Source organism: Mustela lutreola, chromosome 3, assembly GCF_030435805.1.
Source record: "Mustela lutreola isolate mMusLut2 chromosome 3, mMusLut2.pri, whole genome shotgun sequence".
NCBI classification, from domain to species: Eukaryota; Metazoa; Chordata; class Mammalia; order Carnivora; family Mustelidae; genus Mustela; species Mustela lutreola.
In genome coordinates, this window is record NC_081292.1 from 199,510,331 (window position 1) to 199,516,732 (window position 6,402).

General features: G+C 37.2%; 1 long non-coding RNA gene across 2 annotated transcripts; it reads right to left on the bottom strand.

The window, feature by feature from the left end:
- Positions 1 to 838: 838 nt before the first annotated feature.
- On the bottom strand, positions 839 to 3,746 carry LOC131827598 (uncharacterized). 2 transcript variants are annotated; one of them, XR_009352068.1, is made up of 2 exons: positions 2,955 to 3,746; positions 839 to 1,492 (listed from the first exon to the last, which is right to left on the bottom strand). It is a non-coding gene; the product is annotated as an uncharacterized LOC131827598 (long non-coding RNA). The 2 variants fall into 2 exon arrangements; XR_009352069.1 differs by having other exon boundaries at positions 839 to 1,568.
- Between the last annotated feature and the right edge of the window lie 2,656 nt (positions 3,747 to 6,402).

Consider the following 6,402-nt stretch of genomic DNA (forward strand, 5'->3'; position numbering starts at 1 on the left):
GCTAATGAGCTGTATCACTTCCAAGCTTAGTATTTAATTGCTCATGCAGAGTTGTAGTTTTCATTTCGCATCATAGCAGGTAGTGGTGGCCCGTCAGCTGTGTTCACGAGGGCAGGTGACACGCTTTCACTGCTGAGCAGAGTCCCCACCCAGGCATCTCTTATTGGATAAGTCGTGTGAACAAAAAGTGTATATATATACACTTTTTGTGTATATATACATGTGTATATATACACGTGTATATATATATGCATATATATATACATATATATAAATTTTTTTTTGCTTCAATCCACCACTATTTGGAGATTGTTATTGCAATCGGCATTATCCTGACTGATATACTACCCCATCCAGAAAAATACCTTCTGAAGATGGGAGTGATCACAGCAGAACTGAATGATACAATCTATGGTTCCAACAGTAAGAGAAGAGATGTGGGTAAGTTCTCCCTACTTGACTCATGCACTTAACCCTTTTAACATTCATAAATTCTGTTCATGAAGCTTTTTTGTTAAGCGGTTTCCTGCAACACATCTACCTACAAAAATCTGTCAGTAAGCAAAGAAAGCAATTCTCCCATTTCTCCGTGACTTCAGACCCTGTCAAACGTTACTGCCCATCCTGGCCTTCAGATTCCATACACAATTAGCGCCACCGTGTGGTACTTATGATAAATGACATTCATTATGGGACTATAAAAGCAAGGTCACTTACCAAGCGGTATCATTTACCCATTGAGAAGGGGTTTGTACATGATAAAAGAAACCACATCCAGGTTGCTGGGACACCAAAAAAAGCAAGAGGGAAAATATTCCTGCCATGTGAGCTAGGAAACTCAATAGAGGCGAGGCTTGCTCATTTATTTATTCGTTCAAGCAATATTTACTAAGTTCTGCCATATGCCAGATATTGTTCTGGGCCCTGGAAATACAGTAGTGAACAAGATAAAGTCCTTCCTTTAGTTGGAGAGATAGACAATGGAATAAATCAACAAAGTAATATATACTACAATAGCAGATAAATCTGGTTTAGGGCACAGAGAGTGATGGGGAGGAGTTGTTTTAAATAAGGTCGACAGAAATAAAGGCAAGAAATCTACATTAACTCACCCAAAGCTACTTTAGAAAAATGACCCAAATCTCAAATATATATATATAAATATGAGCATTCTCTTGCATATATTAAATGCTAAGATGCTTCAAGATGCCCAAAGCTTGGTTTGTAAACACCCTGTCTTAGTGCATTCAGGTTGCTGTAACAAAAATACCATAGATGGGGTGGCTGAAACAACATTTTTTTCTCACAGTTCTGGAGAGGTTTGAGATCAAGGTGACAGCAGATTCAGTGTCTGGTACAAACCCTCTTCCTGGATTGTAGGTGTGTCCTCAAATGGACAAAGGAACTTCTGGGATCTCTTTTTTTGAAGACATTAATCCCACTCGTGAGGATTCCACCATCAGGACTGAATCCTTCCCGAAGTCCTCATCTCCTAATGACATGATACTGGGGGTTAGGATGACAACATATGAATTTGCGGAGGACACATTCCGTCTATAGCAATCACCCTGAAAAGAAATCATGATTCTTTGGACAAAACACTGATTGTTCAGGTCTGAGGCAGGAAATGAACATGAAGATCCTGGGACATGCTGTTATGCCAAAAAAATACAGAACCATATAAGGATTAACTACTATGGTCATAAGAGTCTTCACCTGTCACAATGAACACATTACAGGGGCTCCCACTGGCCAAACTGTGGCTATTTAAGCATCAGAATAGTAACTGTAATTGATATTACATTGGATGACTAAAGTTTATGAGTGGTGATTTCTTAAAGGGAAGGGGCACTGTTATATAGAATGCCAATAGAAGGTGTGTTACAGAATTACAGAATCATTATTTTGTAGACTAAGGTAAAATTCTTGCAAGGATCATCTGGTATATTAATTCCTGTTGCCAATGTAACAAATTACTACAATCTCAGTGGCTTACAACAACACAGATTTACTATTTTACAGTTCTGGAGGTCAGAAGTCTGGCTGCGCTCCTTCTGCAAACTCTAGGGAAAAATCTGTTTCTTGTCTTTTCTACTTTCTACATGCTGTCTGCATTCCTTGGCTCTCGTGGCCTCACATCACTCCCACCTCTGCTTCCATTACTGCATCTCCTTCTGACCCTGACCTATCTGCTTCCCTTTTATAAGGACCCTTGCAATAACATCGAGCTCACCCAGCTAATCCAGGATATTCTCCCCATCACAAGATCCTTAATATATCTGCAAATTCCCATTTTGCCGTGTAAAGTAACATATTCTAGGTTCCAGGCATTAGGATATAAACATTTCTGGAGACTATTATAAGCCTACCACTAGGTACAGTGTATGTATGTGTAAGTGTAATGTGTGTGTGTGTGTGTATGTATACATATACATATGTATATACTTACATATATTTGTATATATTTATTCTATAATATCAAGTACACAAATCACTTGTAAGATATTCTTGCCAAAAATGTTTAACTTGAATCTAATCAAGCCTCTAGCCCTAACTTTCAGCCAGTTTAGAGAAATGACACCATAATAAAATAATCAAACACATTCAACATATGGGACATACTATATATTTACTAGGCTATATGTTATACCATCCTAGACTCCTCAAAATTGCAAGGTCATAAAAATAAAAGGATATTCTAAAAATTTTTAAAAGAACTTAAGAAACATAATAACTAAATGCAACATGTGAACCTTGATTGGATCTTGGTTAAAAGATAATTGGTGGGTAAAAAAAAAAAAAAAGGTAATTGGTGGAATTTTAAACTTGTGCTAAATATTAGATGATATTATGGAATTATTGCCAATACTCATATTTACATAGGATAATGTCCTTATTTTTAGAAATGCATGTTGAAATACTTAGGAGTGAAATATACAATGTATGGAACTTACTTTCAAATATTTTAGATAAAAACTGTGCGTGTGTAGACGGGGAGGCGGGTAGAGGGCACGTGGGCGGCTCAGTCGTTACGCCTCTGCCTTCCACTCAGGTCATGATCCCAGGGTCCTGGGATCGAGTCCCGCATCGGGCTCCCTGCTTGGTGGGAAGCCTGCTTCTCCTTCTCCCTCTCTCCCTTGCTTGTGTTCCCTCTCACTGTGTCTCTGTCAAAAAAATAAATAAAATCTTAAGAAAAAAAAGGGGGAGGTGGCGAGATGAAACAATATGGCAAAACGTACATGATTTTGTTTCTAAGGGGAGAGTATGTAGTCTATATTGTAGTCGCAACAATTAATTTTATGAGTCAATTGGACTATGTCATGATATTCAAATATTTGACCAAACGTTATTCTAGCTGTTTCTATGAAGGTATTTTTAGATGAGATTAACATCTACATCAGCAGAGTTGAGTAAAGCAGATTATCCTCCATACTATAGGGTGGGCCTCCTTTAGTCAGTTGAAGGCCTTAAAAGAAGACGAGGACACCTCTCCCCTGGAAGAATGAATGTTGTCAGGAGATCACCTTCGAACTTAAACTGCAGCACTGACTCTTCTCTAGGTCTCCTGCCTGCCCCCACCCCCGCCCATCCTACAGATTTTTAACTTGCCTCCCTCCACATCACATAAACAAATTCCCTAATACCTCTCCCTCTCTAGCACATGTATATGTATAATACAGATCACATATATATTAGCACATAAGGATATATTTTATATATTACACCCTATTCATATATATATATATATATATATATATATATATATATATATATATTTTATTCCTGGGCTAATTTATAGTTAGTTTGCTTAATTGCTAGCCCCTGAAAAAGCAAAAAAATGATTAAAAGTAGCAGGATGGGGAACAGCAGGAGGAGATTTAAATAACCCAATTGTACATAAGAAAATGGCTTTGAAAGGGGAACATATATATCTGAAATGCATGGCTTAGGGACATGTAGTCTCTCCTTTACACGTAATTGAAGGCAGATTCAAAATTGTAAAGGAAGTGATGATATATTAGCAACAGACTTTAAGAATAAACTTCAGGAAACTTTTAAACCGAGGAGATACACCAAACACCTGAAAGGGGGTTTGTTCTCTGACAAAGGGCTCACACCCAAAATAGGGGACTTAATCAGAGAAAGTACAAAGAAATGGAAAATTGCCAATTTGGAGAGTTCCAATATGTAGCGGAACATTTTCAAAGAGCTTTAAAAAGTAAACTAGCTGGAAGTCAAACCAAATTTATGTCCCTTTAGGTAAAATAACTTGCCTCCAACTTGGTGTCTCGGCTATTGTAAATAATGCTACAACGGACATGTTTCGACTTTTCTAGACTTCCACAGAAATGTAATTGTACAGTGAAGTACTCTTTTGTGTCTGGCTTCCTTCACTCATTTGTCTATCCGTTCATCTACCGAACCGTTTGGAAGTCTTTATAGTTTGGAGTCATTAAGAACAAAGTTATGGTCACTCACAAACAACACCTTGTATAGATGTCGGTTTTCACTTCTCTTAAATACCTAGAAACAGAATTGCCGGATCCTAAAAGCATGTGCTTAACTTTATAAGATACTGCCAAAATATCTTCCAAGTTGTTGGTATCATTTTGCATTGTTACTAACAGTATTTGAGAATTCCAGTTGCTTCAGATCTTCGCCAATATTTGGTACTGGCAGTTTTTGTTATCAAAGCCGTTTTGGTGGGTCTGTAGTGGGTTTTGTCTGCATGTAGTTTCATTTTTCCATTGACTAAGGATATAGAGCATCCTTCTATGTGTTTATTGGCAACTTGAGTATCTTTCATGGAGAATCTATTCAAATCTTTTGCCCAATATTTAGTGGGTTAACTTTTCATTGAGCTTCATAAGCATTACTTTTATTTTCCAAATATAGGTCTTTTGTCAAATATTCCAAGTATTTTTTCCAATCTGTGACCCAGCTTTCACTTTCTTACTGCTTTCAAAGAGTGTAAGTTTTAATTTCGATATATTTTAATTTACTTATTTTCTTTCACAATTGATGCTTTGTGTGTCCTAAGAAATCTTTGTCTATTCCAAGATAGCAAAGTTTCTTTCTACAATTTCTAGAATTTTAGCTTTTAAGTCTATGACCCATTTTGGAATCCAAAGTTTGCACTAAAATCATGTATGGTGTGAGGCAAAAGCTGAGGTGACTTCCCATTTGAATGTATAGTTATTCTATTTGTTAAGAAGTCTACCTTTCCGTCACTCAATTGCTTTGGCGCCTTTGCCAAAAACCAATTGTCCAATAGGCATAGATCTATTTCTGGACTCTATTCTGCCCATTGGCCCTTAACAATTTTTTTTTTTTTTTAAAGACTGAACAGGGAGCCCGGTGTGGGACTCGATCCCAGGGCTGTGGGATCATGACCTCAGCTGAAGGCAGACCTTTAACCAACTGAGCCACCCAGGGGTCCCAGCACTTAACATTTCCTATACAACAGGTCTTCTGGGGGCACCTGGGTGGCTCAGTGGGTTAAAGCCTCTGCCTTCAGCTCAGGTCGTAATCTTAGGGTCCTGGGATCGAGCCCTGCATCAGGCTCCCTGCTTGGCGGGGAGCCTGCTTCCCCCTCTCTCTCTGCCTACTTGTGATCTCTGTCTGTCAAATAAATAAATAAAATCTTTAAAAAAAAAAAAAAAAAAACACAGGTCTTCTGGCAGCAAATTCACTCATCTTTTCCCTGTCTGAAAAAAGCCTTTCTTCACCTTTTCTGAAGGGTATTTTTGCTGAATATAGAATTCTAGGGTAATATGCTTTTTCTTTAAAGATATTCTAACAAGGTCTCTCACTTGCACTTGGAGAAAAGAAATATAGTCCTTCTCTGTACAGAATGTGTTTTTTTTCTCCTCTAGCTGCTTTACAATTTTCTCTGGTTTTCAACAATTTGATCATGGTGTACCTTTATGAGGTTTTCTTTATGTTACCCTGCTTATTGAATTTCTTGATCTGTGAGTTTATAGTTTTCATCAATTAGGAAAAATTTCAGACATTATTTCTTATATTGTCTTTGCTTCCCTTACCCAAACTTCTAGGAATCCAAATACAAGTATGTTAGAGGATTTGATATTATCCCATAGGTGGCTAAGGCACTACTCTATTTTTTTCTTTTGGTGCTATAGTAAGCTTCAAGTTCACTGATCTTTTTGCTTCTGCTGTGACCAACCTAGTACAATTCCATCTAGTCCTTCTCATCTAGCTAGTGACCAGAAGTAATCAAATAGCAGCAATGATTTTTAAAAATAAATCTTAGACATACTTGAACTACTGGTTTAAACGTATTAATGACAAATATTTAAGGACTATTAATTTAGAAATGTTTTTTCAAGACTTTCTTTATGCCTATAAAATTAGTTTGTGTACAAGTAACATTAGAAATGA